This window comes from Artemia franciscana, chromosome 7 (genome assembly GCF_032884065.1).
Source record: "Artemia franciscana chromosome 7, ASM3288406v1, whole genome shotgun sequence".
In the NCBI taxonomy this organism is placed as follows: domain Eukaryota; kingdom Metazoa; phylum Arthropoda; class Branchiopoda; order Anostraca; family Artemiidae; genus Artemia; species Artemia franciscana.
The window spans coordinates 33,439,079-33,463,771 of record NC_088869.1 but is presented as its reverse complement, the minus strand read 5'-3'; the positions used below and the strand labels follow the sequence as shown (position 1 = coordinate 33,463,771).

General features: G+C 33.6%; 1 protein-coding gene across 1 annotated transcript in view; it reads right to left on the bottom strand.

Moving 5' to 3' along the window:
- Nucleotides 1–24,693, bottom strand: part of LOC136029185 (inositol-trisphosphate 3-kinase B-like) — an 89,947-nt gene that overhangs the window by 22,592 nt on the left and 42,662 nt on the right. The gene's annotated exons all lie outside the window — the stretch shown is intronic.

The following is a 24,693-nucleotide window of genomic DNA, read 5'->3' as shown; positions in this document are numbered from 1 at the left end:
TTATCCACCGCAAGATGCTCTTATATGTTTTCAGTTAATTAATAAAGCTATACACGAAAAAAGTGCAACAACAGATAGTTTTTTTTATTGGATAACACTATTCTATTAGATATTAAAAAATCCTTTGACTGCATGTACCGTTAAATTATTTTAGGCAACCTAGCCAATTTGGAGTGAGAAATTACCTATGGCTTCGAAAATATCTTGAAAACAGATTACAATCTTTCGTGGGTGAGAATGATTTTATAATCAGTTGGTAAATTGTGGGGTTCCGCAAGATTCAATCTCGGCCCTTTTATAATCATTAATATTCATCAATTATCTGTAAAATTCGTTGCTACAGCCTCTAAAATGGTGCTGTTGTTGCAAGTACGATGAGCCACTAATAATTCATGGAGATTTGCTCTAAGCGTCAATTGACCATAACGCTGTTGTATGGCCAGATATGTATGTGTCCCATTTGAGTATTAAACTTTCGTACACACCAATATGAAACCTTTATCAAAAATGTATATCCAACATTAAAAAAAACTTCTTTTTTTTTCAAAAATTTGCTGTCCAGTGTCAGATAGATAGGGTGCAAGAAACGAGAAATAGTACCCTCTAAGCCGGCACTAAAGAGTCAAATTCTTTGGCTGAGAAGCTGAGGTCAAAAGAAACCATGAGTCCTTTAAAAAGAATTAAAAAGTTATCTACAAGTTAGTCTTTGATTACCTCTAAAACTTATGTCATCAGCGCTTATCAGACTTGAAACTTACAGGGCATGAACACATGGCTACGTCGATTTCAATGAAGACAAAACACATTTAAGTATACAACTATGTGAGACCAGAAACTGGGCGACAAATTTTATTTTCTTCAGTTGGTTTAAGGGGCAATAAGAAGAGGACTTCAATGAAGACAAAAGCTATTGTAAATAATTTGTTGAATAGATTCCTGAAGCCCACAATAGGTCCATGCAAATAGCAACAAATGAGACAAAATCAAGAAAGGCTGCATTGTCTCTCAGGTACATCACAAAAAAGCAACAGCAGGGGCAAAGTTCGTTGTTGGTTTTTTAATGATATTTTCAACAAAACAGATTGCCCCGCAAAAAACCGCGCTTTCTGTTATTTTGCGATACAAAATATCGGTTTCACACAAAAAGAAGCAAAATGCACAAAATGCTGCTTCTAAAATAGCCAATCGATTTCCCGTGGCCTAAAACCCTACACTAGAGTTTATAAACGTAAAATCGTAAAAATGAGTAAAATCGCACTTTTGCACGTTTAACATGCATCTCTTCATATTTCTTTACATATATATATATATATATATATATATATATATATATATATATATATATATATATATATATATATATATATATATATATATATATATATATATATATATATATATATATATATATATATATATATATATATATATATATATATATATATATATATATATAGGTGTTGGGGTGGCGCTTCGCGCCACCCCAACACCTAGTTGGTGGGGGAGCTTCGCGCCCCCCAAGCCCCCCCGCGCGCGTAAGTCGTTACGCGCCATATTAGTTACGCGCCATTGTAGTTGTGTCCCTATGTCCCACCTGTGAATATATATATATATATATATATATATATATATATATATATATATATATATATATATATATATATATATATATATATATATATATATATATATATATATATATATATATATATATATATATATATATATATATATATATATATATATATATATATATATATATATATATATATATATATATATATATATATATATATATATAAATTGCTTTAATACCACAGTTGACTTGAGATGTTACAGCTTGGATATGATTTTTGAGTTATTAGAATTTGTTTTATACGATACTTATATAAGATTTGGTGGTGATTTGTACAAGCAAATCGTGGGAATTCCCATGGGGGGGGGAATGCCAGCCCATTTAGAGCTGACTTGTTTTTAAGTCAACTAGAATATAAATATATGATGGATAAGAATAATCCAAATAATTTAAAACATGTTTTGTCAAATAATAAAAGATATTTAGATGATATTTTGGTCTTAAATTGTGTAAGGATTTCATTGATATTTCTAAAAATATATATCCGTCAGAGCCTACTCTTGAACCTAGTCATGGCGCTGGTCATGAAGATCATTTCTTAGATTTAAATGTTAATATTTGTGATAATAATAAATTAAGTTTTAAAATGTATAATCAAACGGATGATTTTGATTTTGAAGTGATTAGTTTCCCATTCCCTGAAAGTAATATACACTCAAATATCACATATTCTGCGTTTTTCTCACAGTTACTTCGTTATGCAAGGATTTGGAGTAATTATATTGATTTTAAAAATAGATGTAAAATCTTAAGCCAAAAATTGATATCAAGAGGTTTTTCTGCAAATAAATTAACTTGGCAATTTAAAAAATTTAGTTTTCATTATAACGAACTTTTAAATAAATATCGAAAGAATTATCCGGAAATACTTAAAGAAATTTTCAACTAATTTCGGAGGTTCGACAAATGGTGATGCAGCGCCATTTATTTTGAATTGTGTTTCTAATAGAGCGGATTTTTTAATAAAATAGCCACATGGTAAAGATGAATTCTATAATTGTTTAGTTCATTAAATTTTTTTTTTTGCAATGTGTTAATACTTGTGATTTGGTAATTTTTATCATCTTTAGTTTACCTATTGTTGCTAAAAAGAGGGATATATTAACAGGATAAGCTTGTTTTGGTGTTACTTGCTTGTTTTACATTTGCTGTTTTTTTTTTTATAGGCATGTATTTTGGGGGTGATACCTGACACGGGGATGCCATGGATATTCTGTGGTAGCCACAACACTTGGCTGGGTAAAGAATTTAAAGTGGTGAAACCCTATAGGCCAGTGTATTCTCCTGATGAGCCCTTGTGTTGGGCCGTTGCCTCTGAATTATTTTTCTTTATTATTTTATCTATTGTTTGGTAAATGACTACTTATACTTATTGACGACATGACTGCCTGTCCATGGATTATTCTTTATGGTTGATTGTGTTTGGCTATGCTGTTTGACCTATGTGATTGTATGGATGAGTAGGGTTAAGGCCTAATTCAAGTGCTGGTCTATATTAATCACTAATTTAGGAAAACAGTCTTCCTTTTCTCCTTCTGCTTCTTCTTTTTTTTTATGTGTTTGTGCTGTTGCATTGGTGATTTCTCTTTTCATGATATATATATATATATATATATATATATATATATATATATATATATATATATATATATATATATATATATATATATATATATACATATATATATATATATATATATATATATATATATATATATATATATATGTATATATATATATATATATATATATATATATATATATATATATATATATATATATATATATATATATATATATATATATATATATATATATATATATATTTAACTACGTAAAACTTGCGAATATACAACATTCTTTGCTGTCCCATTGTCTGTGCATATAAATAGATTGTCAGGTTTACCGACTCTTGAACATGCAACATATAATGGTCCATGGGAAAACAATCCGTATTCAGATCTATACCTCATGATTCTAATGATTGCCCTTGAGCTTTGTTGATGGTGATTGCTAATCGACCATTCCCTGTGTCGCCGTCGTCATTTATATATCCCCCTGTGCCCCCCGGCGTCCCCGTTGTAGTTGTGTCCCTGTGTCCCGGTCGTCATTTATATTCCCTGTGTCCCGGTCGTCATTTGTGTCCCGGTGTCCCAGTCTGTGAATTCTCTTTGAGTGTCCCGGGCGTCATTTATATTCCTTGTGTCCCGGTGTCCCGGTCGTCATTTGTGTCCCTGTGTCCCGGTCTGTATATACATTCGTTTTTGAAATGGTCTTTTTTTTTAGTTTTTAGTTTTTTACCTTTTTTTTTTAGTTTTTTTAGTTATAGGCTACCTCATGATTCTAATGATTGCCCTTGAGCTTTGTTGATGGTGATTGCTAATCGAACATTCCCTATGTCCCCGTCGTCATTTATATATCCCCCCTGCCCCCCGGCGTCCCCGTTGTAGTTGTGTTTCTGTGTCCCGGTCGTCATTTATATTCCCTGTGTCCCGGTCGTCATTTGTATCCCGGTGTCCCGGTCTGTATATAAATTCGTTTTTGAATTGGTATATGATGAAATAAATTTTTGTATTTTTCCCCTTTTTTTCTTTTTAGTTTTTTTATTTTTATTTTTTTTAGTTTTTTAGCTTTTTTAGTTTTTTTTTATTAATTTTTAGGTTTTTTTCTTTTTAGTTTTTTTGTAGTTTTTACCTTTTTTTTTTAGTTTTTTTAGTTTTTTGTACTTGTGTCCTGGTCGTCATTTATACTCCCTGTGTCCCGGTCGTCATTTGTTTCCCGATGTCCCGGTCCGTAATTTCGTCAGTCGAAAACATGACGTCAGTCGACACACAAACATGACGTCACTCGACAGACACACACACACACAGACAACTTATTTTTATATATATAGATATACATATACATTCTTCTACCATGGCTCTCAGACCACAAGATTGCAGAGAAATGTCAAATGACTTATTCAAAGGCTACTGTTCATGCATTCGTGCCTCTTATAATCTCGTCTTAATAGCGCCATCGTAAAGAGCCATATGTAAAGCTCCATCGTAAAGCGCCATTTGAACGTTTAGCAAGCATCTCCATATATTTACTTATATATTTTTCTCCTGCCGTGGCTAGCAGGCCACAAGATTGCAGGGAAATGCCTAATAGCTAATTCAAAAGCTACTGTTCTCATCTCTGTACCTCTTATATATTCATCTTAAGAGCTCCATCGTAAAGCGTCATTTGGCACCTACAATTACAACTGTCGGCTTCATTTCTGGAGTAAGAAGGCTGGCAAGCATTAAAAGGACAAAAAGTAATTTAATATGAAGTGTCTATTATGGAACTAAAAGGTGAAATTGAACCTTAAAACGACCAAAAATTATTGCTTCGCAGATTATTCAGATTACCCAATATTTATAGAATTATAAAACTGGCCCTTTAGTGAAAACTGCGCTGGCTTGTGGTTTTAAGAAAAGCACAATACTTAGAGAGTTTTCTTCTTCCAAGAGAAAATCCTTTTTTGGGGGGTTTGGTTTTGTGTTTTCAGTAAAACACTAAATTTTAGAATTTCAAAAATATTTGATAACTTTGCTGTTTTCATCCATAGAGGTATGTATTATCTTTAATTTTAACGTGATTATTATTTTCTAATTTCCGTTTGCTTTAAGCTTCACTGATCCATTTTTAGTAATTTTTCTTTTAGTTACTTTTGAATTATTATATGACTACTGTGCAAAAACATTATTTTTTTTTTAATGTAGTCGATGAAATTCACACTTACCTGTTATTAAAGGAAAGGTCGTGATTGTTCTATAGACCAATACGGAATGAAACTGTGTTAGTATTAAATAAAAACAAGAGCTAAGAGCTCATATGGCACTTGTGACGAGGCAAGATGAGGTAAGAGCCAAGAGCTCATATGGTATGAGCTCTAACAAAATTCTAAGAATCAATAGATTGATTTAAAAGGAAAATCAGAGGCTTAATACCGGTCAGGATTTAAAAAAGAGCCCAAGTCACGATGTCCTTCGAAATATAAAAATTCATTAAGATCCGATCACCCACTCGTAAGTTATAAATACCTCATTTTTTTTTAATTTTTCCTCTCCCTTTAGCCCCCCAGATGGTTGAATCTGGGAAAACGACTTTATCAAGTCAATTTGTGCAGCTCCCTGACACGCCTACCAATTTCCATCGTCCTAGCACGTCCAGAAGCACCAAACTCGCCAAATCACTGAACCCCTCCCCCTAACTCCCCCACAGAAAGCAAATCCAGTACGGTTATGTCAATCACGTATCAACGACATTTGCTTATTCTATCCATCAAGCTTCATCCCGACTCCTCCACTCCAAGTGTTTTCCAATATTCCCCCCTCCAACTCCCCCCAATGTCAAAATATCTGGTCGGGATTTGAACTAAGAGCTCTGAAACATGGATTCCTTCTAAATATTAAATTTCATTAAGATCTAATCACCCATTCGTAAGATAAAAATACCAAAATTTTCACGTTTTCCAAGAATTCCGGTTCCCCCCTCCCACTCCCCCCAATGTCACAGGATCTAGTCGGAATTTAAAATTAGAGCTTTAAAGCACAAGATCCTTCTAAATATCGAATTTCATTAAGATCTGTTCACCCTTTCGTAAAGTACAAATATCTTATTTTTCCAAATTACCCCCCCCCCCCAACTCCACCAAAGAGAGCATATCAGGTCCGGTTATGTCAGTCACGTATCTTAGACAGGTTTTATTTTTCCCATCCAGTTTCATCCTGATCTCTCCGCTTTAAGCATTTTCTAAGATTTCCGGTCCCCACAACTGCCCCCCCCCCCAATGACGCTGGTTCCGGTTGAGATTTAAAATAAGAGATCTGCGTTACGAGGTCCTTCTAAATATGAAGTTTCATGAAGATCCGATCACTCCTTCGTATGCTAAAAATACATCATTTTTTCTAATTTCTCAGAATCAACCCCACCCCAATAGAGCGGATCCGTTCCAATTATGTAATTCACGCATCTAAGACTTCTGCTTATTTTTCCCAGCAAGTTTCATCCCGATCCCTCCAATCTAAGCGTTTTCCATGATTTTAGGTTCCCCCCAAACTCTCCCCTATGTCACCAGATCCAGTCGGGATTTAAAATAAGAGCTTTGAGACACGATATCCTTCTAAATATCAAATTTCATTGAGATCCGATTACCCGTTCGTAAGTTAAAAATACTTCATTTTTTCTAACTTTTCAGAATTAACCCCCCCCCCCCCCAACTACACCAAAGAGAGCGGATCCGTTCCGGTTATGTCATTATGTATCTATGACTTATTTTACGTGATTATTTTTCCCACCAAGTTTCATCCCGCTCCCTCCACTCTAAGCGTTTTCTAAGATTTTAGGTTACCCCCTTCGAACTCCCCCTAATGTCACCAGATCCGGTCGGGATTTCAATTAACAGCTCTGAGACACGATATCCTTTCAAACATCAAATTTCATTAAGATCTGATCAACCGTTCGTAAGTGAAAAATACTACATTTTTTCTATTTTTTCCGAATTAACAGGCACCCCACTCTCCCCAGATGATCAAATCAGGAAAAGGACTAATTCTCATTTAATCTGGTCAGGTTCCTGATACGCCTGCCAAATGTCATCGTCCTAGCTTACCTGGAAGTGCCCAAAGTAGCAAAACCGGGACCGACAGACAGACACAGACCGACAGAGCGACAGAATTTGCGATTGCTATATGTCACTTGCTTAATACCAAGTGCCATAAAAGCAAGTTCTTTTTTTTAACGGAAAGTACGGAGCGTCATTAAAACTTAAAACGAAAAGAAATTACTTCGTATATGAAAAGGGATGCTTCCTCATCAACGCCCCGCTCTTTACGCTAAAGTTTGACTCTTTCTCTTAACTCAACTTTTCAAAACAGTAAAAAACTTTAGCGTAAAGAGCGGGGTACTGAAAATTTTCTTCCCCCATGACAAATTCCTCCAAGGAAAGTTTCCCCAACATATCCTCTTCTTCTCAACCCCCCCCCCCCAAAAAAAACCCCTAAAAATCACCCTGAAAACGTATGTACACTTCCAAATAACCATTACTATATGTAAGCACTGGTCAAAGTTTGTAACTTGTAGCCCCTCATACGGGGACTGTGGGGGAGTAAGTCGTCCCCAAAGAGATAGTTATAAGGTTTTTCGACTACGCTGAATAAAATGGCTATCTCAGAATGGCTAACTTTTCATTTCCGTCAGAATGAGCCCTCTCGCAAGATTCTAGGATCGCTGGGTCAATACAATCCCCCTGGGAAAAAAATACAAAAAAACAAACAAATAAACACGCATTCGTGATCTTCCTTCTGGCAAAAAATACAAAATTCCACATTTTTGTAGATAGGAGCTTGAAACCTTTACAATAGGGTTCTCTGATACGCTGAATCTGATGGTGTGATTTTCGTTAAGATTCTATGACTTTTAGGGGTTGTTTCCCCCTATTTTCTAAAATAAGGCAAATTTTCTCAGACTCGTAACTTTTGATGGGTAAGACTAAACTAGATGAAACCTATATATTTTAAATTAGCATTAAAATGCAATTCTTTTGATGTAGCTATTAGTCTAAAAATTCCATTTTTTTTTAGTTTTGGTTACTATTGAGCCGGCCGCTCCTTACTACAGTTCGTTACAACGAACTGTTTGATTGTTAGGTTTATATACCAGCTTCAGAATTTGAATCATAATTTGACAATCTTCGTATTATAGGCAGAATGATTCTACTGGTGGGGTTTTTAAATAAAGTAAAACAATCTTTCTTCAAATGATTGTAAAGAGCGACATTAAAACTTAAAAATGACAGAAATTATTCCACATGTGAGAGGGGATGTCCCCTCCTTAGCCCCCGCTCTTTGCACTGAAGCTTTATAGCGCTTCAACGAAAGCATTTATGAGTGCAACAAAAGTGGTTAATGGTAGTTGTAAGCGGTAAAATATGTTCCAATTTAAATAAAGCGCAAATGGCGTTTTACTTTTAGATAACTTAGGGGGAGGTATCCGTACTCTTATTTATAGTAATTTCTAGTAGTAATTAGATAAAACAAATGAAAGTAAGGAGCAACATTAAAACTTAAAGCGAACAGAAATTATTACGTAGAACAGGGGTGGGGTCTCCCACTCAACACCTCACTTTTTACGCTAAAGTTTTTAATACTTTAAAAAAAGGTTCTTATTGTTCTAATTGAAAAAGCATAACGTTTCAGGAACCATTCCTAAAGAATTGGGACATAATTCAAACTTCAGCGTAAAGAGCGAGGTGTTGAGGAGGGTTAACCTCCCCCCCCCAATATACTTAATTATTTAATAAGTTTTAAATTTTAATGTTGCTCCCTACTTTCAGTTGAAAGTTTTTTTTTATTTAATTTCTGATCGTTTTTAAATAATACCATAATATCTGGCTACACTTCAACGGAGAAATCCCTCCTCCTGACGGATTCAAACAGTTCGTAGTAAGGAACTGTAAGTAAGAAGCGACCCGGCTCAATAGTAAACGAAACTCTGAAGAACGGAATTTTTATACCAATAGATACATCAAAAGAATCGAATTCTTATGCTGATTCTAAATATATAAGTTCCATCATGTTTAGTCCTACCCATCAAAAGTTACGATCCTGAGAAAATTTACCTTATTTTCGAAAAAGGGGGGAAACACCCCGATACGTCATAGAATCTTAATGAAAATCCCACCGTCAGATTCAGTGTACCAGAGAACCATACTGTAGAGGTCCTATCTGCAAAAACGTAGAATTTTGTATTTTTTTTTTCAGAAGAAATATCACGGATACGTGGTTACTTGTTTTCATGTTGTTTTGTTTCTTTTTCCCGGGTGTGATCGTATCGACCCAACGTTCCTAGAATGTCGCGAGAGGGCTCATTCACGGAAATTAGAAGTTCTTGTGCCCTTATTAAGTGATCAAAAATCGGAGGGCAACTAGGTCCCCTCCCAAACTCATTTTTTCCCAAAGGCACCGGATTAAAATTTTTAGATAGCCATTCTATTCAGCATAGTCAAAAAATCTAACAGATATGTATTTGAGGACAAATTAATCCCCCGTAGACTCCGGGGGAAGGGCTGCAAGCTATAAACTTTGTCCATCGTTTATATTTAGGCTAGTATTGGTTATTGGGAAATATGCGGACGTTTTCAGGGGTTTTTCAGGTGTGTGTGTGTGGGGGGGTATAGGGGGAGGGGCTTACATGGGAAGATCTTACCACGGAGAAATTTTTCATGGGGGAAGCAAATTTCCGCGAAGGGTACGCTCGATTTTCCGGCATTAATTAAAAAACAATGATAAATTAAATGAAAAACAAGTTTTTTTCAACTGAAAGTAAGGAGCAACACTAAAACTTAAAACGAACAGAAATTATTGCGTACACCGAGGGGGATCATCCCCTCCTCATTACCTCGCTCTTTACGCTAAAGTATTAACAGTAATTTCAAAAGAGATATTTATTCTAACTAAACGGCCTTTGTGATTCTGGGGTCAATTTTAAGGAATTGGAAAAAATTTGAACCTTAGCGTAAAGAGAGAGGTATTGACTAGGGGGAAACCCCCTTATATGCGTAATGAAAATATACGAATATAGAAGTTCGGTACGTAAATTAATTCCTAAGTTACGTAATTTATTACTAATCAAAATGTTCTAGTGGCCTTTTTAAGTAGCAAAAGATTTAGAGGCTAACTAAGCCTCCTTCCCTGCCCCTTTTTTTCTCAAAATCGTCCGATCAAAATTTTGAGAAAACCATTTAGCCAAAAAAAAAAAAAAAAAAAAAATCAAAATTAATACACAAATTTAGTTTTAATTATTCATGTACAGAGAACAAAAATCAAAACCTGCATTAATTCAAAAACCTTAAGAATTGAAGTAAAAAAAAAACAAGTTTTTTAAACTGAGAGTAAGAAGCGACATTAAAACTTTAAACGAAGAGAAATATTCCGAGTATGAAAGGAACTGTCCCCTCCTCAGCACCCATCTCTTTAGGCTAAAGTTTGTCTCTTTCTCACAACCCTACTTTTTAAAACAACAAAAAACTTTAGCCCAAAGAGCAGGGAGCTGAGGAGGGGACATCTCCTTTCATTTACGGAATCTTTCTGGTCGTTTAAAGTTTTAATGCCGCTTCTTACTTTCAGTAAAAAAACAATTTTTTTTTATGTAATCATGCTTTAGACCAGTGGTTCTCAAACTGTGGTACGTGTAAACCGGGGGTAGGCTACGCACAATTATTTAGAGGGTACACGGCCAGCCAACAAAAAATAAAACAACCATTTAACTTTACGACTGGCGCTTTTATTTATAATGTAGCTATAGTTTACTTAGTACCGGTAACTGAGAATATGTTTTGCGGGTAAAAAAAAGGTAAAGTGTCTAAATAAGTTTGAGAACCACTGTTCTAGATATTTCAATCCTGGTGAAAATTTACCCCAGACACTTACCGTTAACATCTCCACGCGTAAAATTGAACCGACAAAGAGAAAGCAAGACACAAAAAGAATCTCGTATAGGAATTCTGATAAATTTAACCGGTTTGAAATTTTTCCTGAAAAATTCGTTTCCTGCAAACTTCCCTCCCAGTAGCAAATAGCCTACTTACACTTAAACAATGGGCAAATTTTGTAACTTAAAGACCTTTCCCCAGGGGCTGTAGGGGGTCATGAAATCTCCCATGGTATATTTATTCGGCCTTTCAAATATGCTGAACAAAATGGCTATCTCAAAATTTTGATCAGACGATTTTGAGAAAAAAGGGCCGTGGGAGGGGGCCTAGTTGCCGTCCATTTTTTAGTCACTTAAAAGGGCACTAGAAATCTTAATTTCCGCTTGAATGAGCTCTATAAGAGCTTAAAACCTCTACGACTGGGTTCTCTGATAGGCTGAATCTGATCTAGAATAAGATTCTATGACTTTTAGGGGGCGATTCCCCCTTCTTTCAAAAATCATGCAAGTTTTCACAAGTTCGTAACCTTTGACAGGTAAGACCAAGTAATTTAAGTTATATATTTGAAATCAGTATAATATTCCGATTGTTTTGATATATCTATTGGTATCAAAATTCCGCTTTTTAGAGTTTCGGTTACTATTGAGCCGGATCACTCCACACAGGTCGTTACCACGAACTGTTTGATAAGTTTGACTTGGTCATTCACGTTAATTTTAGTTTGGTATAGGATTCATCTTTCCGTCCTAAGAAGGGTTTGTTAGATGTCAATGGGATCATGTTCAACGGGATTATTCATTTAATTTCTGTCCCTTTAAGGTTTTACTATAGCTTTTTAAAGTTGAAAAAGTTTGAAGTTGAAAAATAGTAACTTCTTTTCTTTAGAAAACATTTTGTCAGGTTAATTTTTGTCTGTGTTTTAATCGAAACGGCTGTATTTCATATATATATATATATATATATATATATATATATATATATATATATATATATATATATATATATATATATATATATATATATATATATATATATATATATATATATATATATATAATATATATATATATAATATATATATATAATATATATATATATATATATATATATATATATATATATATATATATATATATATATATATATATATATATATATATATATATATATATATATATCTATATATATAAAAATAAGTTGTCTGTCTGTGGATGTGTGGATGGATGTGTCAGGTGACGTCACCTGAAAAAACTGGATTAGGTGACGTCAAAACTGAAAAAACTAAAAAAAGGCAAAAACTACAAAAAAACTAAAAACTAATAAAAAAAATAAAAAAGCTAAAAAACTAAAAAAACTATAAAGGTAAAAACCAATAAAAAACTAAAAAAAAAACTGAAAAAACTAAAAAAAGGCAAAAACTACAAAAAAAAACTAAAAACTAATAAAAAAAGTAAAAAAGCTAAAAAACTAAAAAAACTAAAAAAACTAAAAAAAGGTAAAAAACTAAAAAAAATAAAAAATAAAAAAAAACTAAAAAAAAGGAAAAAACTGAAAAATAAGCTAAAATAAAGGTAAAAACCAATAAAAAACTAAAAAAAAAAAGGAAAAAACTAATAAATGACGACACTCAAAGAGAAAGCGACCAGGACAAAAGGAATGTTCGATTAGCAATCAACAAAGCACCGGGACACAGGGAGTATAAATGACGACCAGGACATAAGTAAAAAAAAAAAAACTATCTATATATATAAAAATAAGTTGTCTGTGGATCTGTGGATCGTGGATCAGGTGACGTCACCTGAAAAAACTGGATCAGGTGACGTCAAAACTGAAAAAAACTAAAAAAAGGCAAAAACTACAAAAAAAACTAAAAACTAATAAAAAAAATAAAAAAGCTAAAAAACTAAAAAAACTAAAAAAAGGCAAAAACTACAAAAAAAACTAAAAACTAATAAAAAAGCTAAAAAACTAAAAAAACTAAAAAAAAGGCAAAAACTACAAAAAAACTAAAAACTAATAAAAAAAATAAAAAAGCTAAAAAACTAAAAAAACTAAAAAAAGGTAAAAAACTAAAAAATAAATAACGACCGGGACACAGGGACACAACTACAACGGGGACACCGGGGGAAACAGGGGGATATAAATGACGACCGGGACAAAAAAACTAAAAAGAAATAAAAACTAAAAACTAATAAAAAAAACTAAAAAATCTAAAAATCTAAATAAGCTAAAAAAGAAAAAAAAAGGAAAAAAATAAAGGAGAAAAACAAAACTAAAAAACGAATGTATATACAGACCGGGACACCGGGATACAAATGATGACCGGGACCCGGGACACAGGGAATATAAATGACGACCGGGACACAGGGACACAACTACAACGGGGACACCGGGGGAAACAGGGGGATAACCTGACAATCTATTTATATGCAAAGACAATGGGACAGCAAAGAATGTTGTATATTCGCAAGTTTTACGTAGTTAAAACCATATATATATATATATTTCTATATTCACAGGTGGGACATAGGGACACAACTACAATGGCGCGTAACTATTATGGCGCGTAACGACTTACGCGCGCGGGGGGGCTTGGGGGGGGGCGCGAAGCGCCCCCACCAACTAGGTGTTGGGGTGGCGCGAAGCGCCACCCCAACAGCTAGTATATATATATATATTGCATTGGTGATTTCTCTTTTCATGATATTATTCCAGGTTGGATCCAGTGCTGGTGGAGAAATTTTTTTTTTAGTTTTCTCCCCGACAGACCTTTACCCCGGTCCAGGTTTTTAACCTGATATTGTTAGTTATTGGTGAGATGGCACTTATGCAAATTTCATGTTCTTTCATGTTTTTGTTTATGTATTTATTGACCTATTGACCTATTGACCTTGGCATGTTTTTTGGACTTTGATTGTGGGATTTTGATTTGGATGTTGGTTTGTTTTGGATTTATTTTCAATAACTTTTTATGCAACAAAACACAAATATTAGCCTCAGAACTCGGAACGATTTCTTGAAAGTTAGTAAGTGTAAGAGTCGTTGTTTTCTTTGCCAAGATCATTTTGTCCCACGGACTTCTGTTAAGAGTACATTGTATAAAAAAAAGTTTGCATGCAAGTTACGTGGTAATGTTAATTGTAGAACAACCAATGTAATTTACCTATTAGAATGTAATAAATGCTGCCTACAATATGTGGGGGAAACAACTAATAATATATATAAAAGATTTTCTGGACATAAGACAACAGTTAATAATGAAAAAACTAATAACTATCTAGTTCAACATTGTAATAATGGTAAATGTTCCATATCAGATATAACTGTCACAATTTTAGAAAATTTAAATAAAGAAGAGAAGAATAATAGACTACGTAAACAGGAGGATTTCTGGATCCATACTCTTGGTACAGCTTATCCTTTTGGGCTAAATGATCGTGTAGCAAAATATGGTGACATGTCTCATGTTGTTGTTAAATGTATTGATGGTTTTATGGACCATCCTTCTTTTACGTGTCCTACTAAACGTAAAAAACGATCAAGAGGACATAGGAAAAATAATAGAAAAAATGAATTAGATGTACATATGCTTTCTATAGATCTATGCCAGCTACTTGAATCTAGGGGTATGATTTCTGTAATAAAATGTCTAAATAATTTATCCAAGAGGAATTTAATCAAACTTTTCTGGATTGTTAAGAATAATACAGCTCTTGATTATAATTTTAAAGTAATATGTGATACAATTTGCATTCTAACTAAAACGAAATTTATTTCAAAAAAGAAAAAGTTCGATAAGATTAGTAATAAGGATAACAGATTATATTTACCTATTAATTTTACTTGTAAGCAGATTGAAGATATTAGTTTACCAGAAATTTTAAATCAGCGGCATGTGAAACAGGCCCTTCCTAGTAATTTGAATTATAATGATAGTCCAGTTTTAACTTATAAATTTTCAAAAACTATTGGGCAAATTGTTTTTAATTATAATTTAATACTAAAAAGATTAGATAGTGATATAAATTGGAAACCGGTTTGTAATTGTAAGCAACTTGGCCCATTTGTAAATCCTACTTACAAACATGTTATAACAGGGGACTTGTCAATAATTAAGCAAGATGATCTTCAAATTATAATGAATAAAGGGGCTAATTTCCGTCTTTCTCATCATCTGAAACCATCGATTGTTCTTGATGGCTTGGAAAATAATTTTGATTTATTTATTGATAAGTGGAGTAAGAAAGAGAATAAAAATAAAGAGAGTTTTCAAAGTTGGAAGAATTTAATTATTAGTAGAATAAGAAATAAATATATTCTAACTTGAAAAATAGTAACACTAAATCATTATTTTATAATGCGAAGATTAAACAAGCAATTGCTAATCTAAAGAATGAATTTGTAATTGTGCCAGTGGATAAAGCTAATAATAATTTTGCCATAATTTGTCAGAAGCTGTATTGTGATATCTTAAAAAGGGAGTTATGCACAACTAATGTTTACGAAAAGGTAAATATAGAGGATGAGAATTTAATTGAAAAGACTGAAGAAATACTTTTTAAAAATTTTAATATTAAAATAAATGACAATGATAAAAAGTTCCCTTTCCTATATTGGACTGTAAAATTTCATAAGAATCCCCCTAAACCACGGTTTATTGCTGGGGCAGCTAAATGTCCAACCCGCATTGCTGCTACTGACCTCTCTTTAATTTTAAAGGAAATTGTAAATAAACTTAAAACCTATTGTTCTGGTATTAAAAATTTTTCGAATTTTAAATCCATATTGGAGTGTTAATAATTCACTGCAGGTGATAGATTCTTTAACAATGGTTTCAGCTAAAAGAATTGAGTCTTTCGATTTTGCGACAATGTATACTAATTTATCACTTAGCCTAATGTAGTGTTTGATAAATTAAAAACTGTTATCAAGAAATCTTTCCTCTTATCTAGTAAAAGGTTCTTAAAAATAGACACTTTTAATAAAAAAGCTATATGGACAAATTGCTTTAATACTACAGTTAACTTGAGATGTTACAGCTTGGATATGATTTTTGAGTTATTAGAATTTGTTTTATACAATACTTATATAAGATTTGGTGGTGAATTGTACAAGCAAATTGTGGGAATTCCCATGGGAGGGAATGCCAGTCCATTTATAACTGACTTGTTTTTAAGTCAACTAGAATATAAATATATGATGGATAAGAATAATCCAATAAAATATATCCAATATAATCCAATAAAAGATATTTAGATGATATTTTGGTCTTATATTGTAAGGATTTCATTGATATTTCTAAAAATATACATCCATCAGAGCTTATTCTCGAACCTAGTCATGGCGCTGGTCATGAAGATCATTTCTTAGATTTAAATATTAATATTTGTGATAATAATAAATTAAGTTTTAAAATGTATAATAAAACGGATGATTTTGATTTTGAAGTGATTAGTTTCCCGTTTACTGAAAGTAATATACACTCAAATATCACATATTCAGCGTTTTTCTCACAGTTACTTCGTTATGCAAGGATTTGTAGTAATTATATTGATTTTAAAAATAGATATAAAATCTTAAGCCAAAAATTAATATCAAGAGGTTTTTCTGCAAATAAATTAACTTGGCAATTTAAAAAATTTAGTTTTCATTATAACGAACTTTTAAATAAATATCAAAAGAATTATCTAGAAATACTTAAAGAAATTTTCAACTAATTTCGGAGGTTCGAGAATTGCTTTTGCAGCGCCATTTATTTTGAATTGTCTTTCTAATTGAGCGGATTTTTTTTTTTAAAATAGCCACATGGTAAAGATGAATTCTATAATTATTTAGTTCATTCAGGTTTTTTGCAATGTGTTAATATTTGTGATTTGGTAAAATTTATTATATTTAGTTTACATATTGTTGCTAAAAAGAGGGATATATTGACAGGATAAGCTTGTTTTGGTGTTACTTGGTTGTTTTACGTTAGTTGTTTTTTTTTTCTTTCATAGGCATGCATTTTGAGGGTGATACCTGACACGGGGATGCCATGGATATTCTGTGGAAGCCACAACGCTTGGCTGGGTAGAGAATTTAGAGTGGCGAAACCCTATATAGGCCAGTGTATTCTCCTGATGAGCCCTTGTGTTGGGTTGTTGCCTCTGAATTATTTGTCTTTATTATTTTTTCTATTGTTTGGTAAATGACGACTTATACTTATTGACGACATGACTGCCTGTCCATGGATTATTCTTTATGGTTGATTGTGTATGGCTATGCTGTTTGACCTATGTGATTGTATGGATGAGTAGGGTTAAGGCCTCATTCAAGTGCTGGTCTATATTAATCACTAATTTAGGAAAACAGTCTTCCTTTTCTCCTTCTGTCTCTTTTTTTTTTTTTTTTTGGTGTTTGTGCTGTTGCATTGGTGATTTCTCTTTTCATGATATATATATATATATATATATATATATATATATATATATATATATATATATATATATATATATATATATATATATATATATATATATATATATATATCAAACAGTTCGTGGTAACGAACTGTAGTAAGGAGCGACCCGGCTCAATAGTAAACGAAACTCTAAAAAACGGAATTTTGATGCTAAACTATACATCAAGAGAATCAGATTTTCACGCTGATTTTAAATATATAAGTTTCATCAAATTTAGTCTTTGTCATCAAAAGTTACGAGCCTGAAAAAATTTGCCTTATTTTAGAAAATAGGGGAAAACACCCCCTAAAAGTCACATAATCTTAACGAAAATTACACCATCGCATTTGGCGTATCAGAGAACCAAAAAATTGCATGGCAACTAGGCCTCCTTCCCCATCCCTTATTTCTCAAAATCATCTGATCAAAACTAAGAGAAAGCCATTTAGCCAAAAAAGGAATTAATGTGCAAATTTCATTTTAATAATTTATGTGTGGAGAGCCAAAATCAAACATGCATTAATTCAAAAACGTTCAGAAATTACATAAGAAAACTTTTTTTTTTAACTGAAAGTAAGGAGCGACATTAAAACTTAAAACGAACAGAAATTACTCCGTATATAAAACGAGTTGTCCCCTCCGCAATCCCTCGCTCTTTACGCTAAAGTTTGACTCTTTGCCACAATTCTGCTTTTTAAAACAAATTAAAAGCTTTAGCGTAAAGAGCGAGGGATTGCGGAGGGGACAACCCATTTTACATACGGAGTAATTTCTGTTCGTTTTAAGTTTTAATGTCGCTCCTTACTTTCAGTTAAAAAAAACTAGTTTTTTATGTAATATATATATATATAACGAAAATATAACAGTTCAAAATAGGAATGAAACCTTTTAATTGACATTGAATAGATATAATTTTTTTTAACTTTTTTTAAATTATTTTTTTTTTAAATTTTTGAATTTCATATCTGTTCTCTGTCAATTAAAAAGGTTTCATCCCTATCTTGAACTATATATATATATGCATATATATATATATATATATATATATATATATATATATATATATATATATATATATATATATGATATATATATATATATATATATATATATATATATATATATATATATATATATATATATATATATATATATATATATATATATATATATATATATATATATATATATATATATATATATATATATATAATGTCGGACTGTAATTAAATTTTAGACAAAATTTGTATGTTCGGCCAGAATGTTCGAAGAATTAGAACGTTCAAAATTTGTTCAGAATGTTCAAAATTTGTATATTCGGCCAGAATGTTTGAAGAATTATGCAATAATTTTAATAGTATTTTCTACTATAAAAGATTGGGTACATAGGGAGGGGATTTTTATCCACATGGGTTGAAAATCTGCGTGATTTCTGGTCTTTTCTGTGATCTTCAGTTTTTCAGGCTGAAGACACCAATTAATTATACGCATCTTAGTCCACTTGAAACAATTTTTCTAGATTTTTTTTCTTCGTATTTTATTTTTTATTTTTTGCCCAGTATGTATGTCCAGTAAGTTAAAAGCCGATCCGATGCAAAACAAATTTGGGGGTATTTTTGGGTGTCTTAAGTCAGTACAAGAAGTTGTTTTCAACAGTGCTTGCCTTCATCGAGGTCTTCTTGTTCCTACACACGCCCAGTAATTTTGAACCAATCAGAAAGTAATTGTTGGCAAAATTTAAGGTGTCACAAATCGATACAATCAAACTTCAAAATGCTTTGTCTTCAATGAGGTATCCTATAAGTGTTACACCTATCAGATACAAAACAAAATAAAGTCACCTCTATGGGTGTCACCAATCTATATAGACAAATCTAGAAACAAATAGTATGGATTAGTTACTTAAGAAATTGTAGACAACAATAGGTGGCAGAATATGGAATTGAATAAAAAAAAAAATGTCCGGGGAAAAAACTTCTTATACGGTTTTTACGTGAAAGTCTAGATTTGGTGGTTAAATCCCAGAAACTTAGCAGTTCAACTACAATTATTCTGCAATGGCGTAGATTTTACTTAATGTTAGCTTAATTTACTTATTTTACTTAAGTTTGAAATTGTTTTAGGATTAGTTCATTATGCGGCCAATGGCTGATTCAAATTGATTAACTTGGAATATGTCATAAATGGTAAAAAAAAAATATGAGCAACGCAGAGCCTATTCTTCAAAACAAGATAAAGGGTCAATACTAGGAGGCCAGTACTTTTAATGCTGCTTTAACATTCTTAGAGATTTGCACTTTTTCTACAGAGTACATAAAATATTCGATTAAAATGGCAGAATATTTTGACAGTGTTCCACAATTCTCTTTTTTCCTTATCCTTGCGTCATTAAATGCGTCAACTGAGATTAACCACAAACCACATTTTAGTTGAATATTTCGCAGCGTATTAAACTAATCGTAGATGCGATCGTTTTTAAACCAGCACTGATGGTTTTCATCTAATTGATTATTTCATTTTTTTTAAGTTCCTTTTCCTTTCCGTCTTGCAGCACCTGACCTTGAGTTGGGTTCGGATTAAATCTAAAGCATAACTTTTTTAAATTGACATGGTCCTTCTAAAAACAGCACTATGATGGTTTTTCACCGCTTTCTATTTTCTCCTCTTTTTTTTTAGCTCATTTCTCTGTATTGCAGAGTTTGGTCTTGACTTTGATGCGAATATTTTACCATGAGTTTGAAAGCGCAATTTTTCTCAAAGGAAATGAACATAATTTTCTTTATATGGGAAAGGAACATCATTAGCTTTTTACAAAGAGCTGTTTCAACTTTCAAGTGCCTTCCTTAAAGTATTTTATAACCCAACCACTCAAACAGTTGGTAATTTCAAAAATGTTATTTGCCATTCGCTTTGCGAAACAAAAACAATTTTACTGTTTAAAGCAAACCAGATGCAACGCTATAGATGCAACGCTATAGCGTTCGATTGGAGATCCGAAGATCTAGTGCCCTCTCTCAGAGTCAAAAGTGATCAGAGAGCAACTAGCACCCCCACACCCCTTTTCTCCAAATATATCCGATAAAAGTTTTGAGACAGCCATTTTGCTAAAAAATAATTCAAAGATCATATAACAAAAACTCCAGGGTCGACACAGCCCCCCAGGGCCCGGGGGACAGGCGTTGTAAATTATGCCCTGGGCACATGTATGCTTGTTATAGAATGAATGCTCGTATAAACTTCAGGGAGGCCTCATTTGATTTACAACTAACAGATAAATTTCACATTTTAAGAATCAAAACAGATTAAAGGGCAACTAGCTTCTCCTTCCACGCCCCTTTTTACTCAAATAAGTTCGATAAAAATTTTGACATGTTAAACGAATAGTTCCAAGATCATATAACAAAAACTCTGGTGTCGACCCCCCCCCCCCCCATCCGGGGGAAGGCCCAGGAGCAGGCGTTGTAAGTTATGCCCTGGGGGCATATATGGTTCTTATAGGAGGGACGTTGAAAATTGAAGGGATTGAAAATTGAAAGTTCTAGTTCACTTTTTAAGAGTCAAAAGAAATAGGACAATTAATAGGATAATAAGGATAATTAGCCCTCCCACACGCCCTTTTCCCCCCAAACTCATCTGATACAAATTTTGAGACAGCCAAATTATTAAAAATAGTTCAAAATAAGATGATAAAACCTCCAGGGTCGACACATCCCCCCAGAGCCCAGGGCCAAGTATTTCAAGTTATGCCTTGGGGGATATAAATTTTTATGTAAGGGGAGGTCGTATGAACTTCAGACGTGACTCATTTGATTGGAAATAGATAGTTCTAGATACTTTTTTATGAGTCAAGAGGGATCGGAGGGTAGCTACCCTCCTCCTCCACACACATAATTACCCTCTTTTCCCCAAATACATCCGATCAAAATTATGAGATTGCCAGTTTGTTTGGTAGAGTCTAATGATCAGACAACAAAACTTCGAGGCCAGCAGTCTCCCCAGAGCCCGGGCAAGGGTTGTAACTTACGTCCATGGGGTATTTAAAGCTTTATTTAAGGAGTGGACCCATAAAACTCAGAAGGGACTCAATTGTTTAGAACTGAAAGTTCGAATTCCCCTTTTAAGAGTCAAAGGTGATCTGATGGCAACTAGCCTTCCCCCTTTGCCCAACCCTCTTTTCCCCAAATGTGTCAGATCAAATTTTTTCGACACCCAAGTTGTTCAAAACATACTAAAGATGATATAACAAAAGACTCCGGTGACAACACAGCCCACCAGAATCTGGGGGCAAGTGCTGTAAATTATACGCTGGGGGCATATAGGGTTCTCATGGAAGGGATGGTAGCATAAACTGCAGAGGGAACTCAATCGATTGTAAATCGTAATTTCTAGTGCCCATTTTAAGACTCAAAAGTGATCGGACGGCAACTAGCCCACCCCCAAGGCCCCTTTTCCCCAAGTGCATCTGATCCAAGTTTTAAGATAGCCTTTTTTCAAAATAGTTTAATGATCGAACAACAAAAACCCATGGGTCAACACTGATCTCTAGAGCCTGGGGGAAGGGTTGTAAGTTATACCCCTGGGGATATAAGGTTACATGTAAGAGGTGATCGGATAAACATCAGAAGTGGCTCATTTAACTGGAAATTAAAATTTTCAATTGCCTTTTTAAGATTCTTCAAAAGTGATGGGCGGGCAAAATCCTCCCATCTTTTCCCCAAATGCATCCAATCAAAATTTTCGGACAGCCATTTTGTTTAAAATAGTCCAACGATCAAAAGACAAAACTTTGGGCTCAACATACCCCTCCTTCCAAAACCCAGAGGAAGGGTTGTAACTTAAGACCCGGGGGGCAAATAAGGTCTTTATGGAAAAAGTGGTCATATAAAATTCAGAAGGTACTTAAACGATTAGAAATTGAAGGTTCTAGTTCCCTTTTTAAAAGTCAAAAGTGATCCAATGGCAACTAGCCTCCACCCACCAACCTTAATGCCATAAAACTCCGATTTTTCCCGAGAGGCACTTCAAATGGAAGGGATGGTCGTATAAACTTTGGTAGGGCTGATTTGATTGGAAATCAGAAATTATACTGCCATTGAAAGAAAATTCCGCCCACACCATTTTCCCAAATGCATCCAATAAAAATTCTCTTTGGTGTGAGTTGGAGGGGGGGGGGGGAGTAATTCGGAAAAATTAGAAAAAATGAGGTATTTGTAACTTAGGAATAGGTGATCAGATCTTAATGAAATTTGATCTTTAGAAGGATTTTGTGCTTTAGAACTCTCATTTTAAATTCAGACCATATCTGGTGACATTGGTGGGAGCTGGAGGGGGAAACCGGAAACCTTGGAAACCGGATATCTTGGAAAACGCTTAGAGTGGAGAGATCGGGATAATACTTGATGGGAAGAATAAGCACAAGTTATAGATATGTGATTGACGTAACCGTACTGGATTCGCTCTCTCTGGGGGAGTTGGGGGGAGGGGTTCAGTAATTTGGCGAGTTTGGTGCTTCTGGACGTGCTAGGACGATGAAAATTGGTAGGTGTGTCAGGGAGCTGCACAAATTGACTTGATAAAGTCGTTTTCCCCAATTCGACCATCTGGGGGCTGAAGGGAGAGGAAAAATTAGAAAAAAATGAGGTATTTATAACTTACGAGTGGGTGATCGGATCTTAATAAATTTTGATATTTAGAAGGACCTCGTGACTCAGAGCTCTTATTTCAAATCCCGACCTGCATTAAGCTTCTGATTTTCCTTTTAAAGCAATCTTTTGATTCTTAGAATTTTACCAGAGCTCATACCATATGAGCTCTTGGCTTTTGGCTGTTCTGACCTCGTCACAAGTGCCATATGAGCTCTTAGCTCTTGTTTTTTCGCAATAAACATATCAGAAACGCTCGGTAAAAAACCCTTATTGTGTCTCGGGCCTTAGGAATACATTAAAAATTGTCAATAATAATCGTTCACTCTGTATTAGCTGCATACTAGGGAGAAATGCGATACCACGTTGCAGCATGTTCTCTGGAGCTGGAAGATTTGCTATCGACAGATTTAGATATATTGACTATGAGATAATTTTTGCTTGGTAGTGTTCAGGGCATAATTGTTGTTTTGGGACACAAAATTGCAGAAAGCGTACTTTGTGATGGGTGCATTTTGATACTTGAAATGGGCACAAGAAGCTTCAACTTTTCGCCAGAAGTATCGATCCAATTTTCTTGTTCTAATAACTGTTGATGAGCAAATTCAAAACTAATGAATCTGACATGTTTCTAATAAAACAGTTCAGGTTAACAAGCTTTAAGTACGACGCTACTCGGCTTAGTAGTAACTGAAACTCTAAAAGAAAACTGAGGTACAATAACAATTTATATATCAAAAGAATCAGATTTTGGAGTCTATATAAAATTAATAAAGTTTAATATTACCCATCGAAGGCTATGAACTTGAGACAATTTAGCTGATTTTACAAAAGGGGGGAAACACCCCAAAACGGCAAGAGATCCTGGTAAAAATTACAACGTCAATTTCGGCTTATCAGAGAACCCTGTTGTATAGGTCCCCCTTCCAAGTTTCTTTTTGCAGGAATAAAAAAATTTGGCATTACTATTTTTTTTTTTTAGAAGAAAGGTCACGGATGAGCGTTCATCTGTTTTTTCTTCTTTTTTTCACGAAGGGTGATCGTATTGATCAGATGTGCTCGAAAATCGGGAGCGGGGAAGAGACTCTTTCAAACGGAAATTAAGTGCTCTAGTGCCCTTTCAAAGTGGCTAAAACATTGTGACACAACAAAGCAGCATTTTCCGCCATTTTGTGGCAAAACTATAATTTTGCCCTGAAGAAGATCGTTTAACTTCTTAATTAACCAGCGTTTTCTGTTGTTTTGCGGGGAGAATACTACCATTTTATGCGGAAGAAGATCAAGTTGCTAGTTATCGAAAATTTTTGAGATATCCAAACGATTTAAGATTATCGAAAGTCTGTCCGTTTGACGATTCACATTGTCCGTACATTTAAGCGGTGAACATGGGCATGGAAAAGGACTGTATTGTTGGTATATGTTTAGATATTGATTACCGCTAGAGAAACAGTCTAACTATTCAACAGCTTTAAGCATCAAGTACTTTAAGAGGTAGGCATAAGCTGTATGGGATGA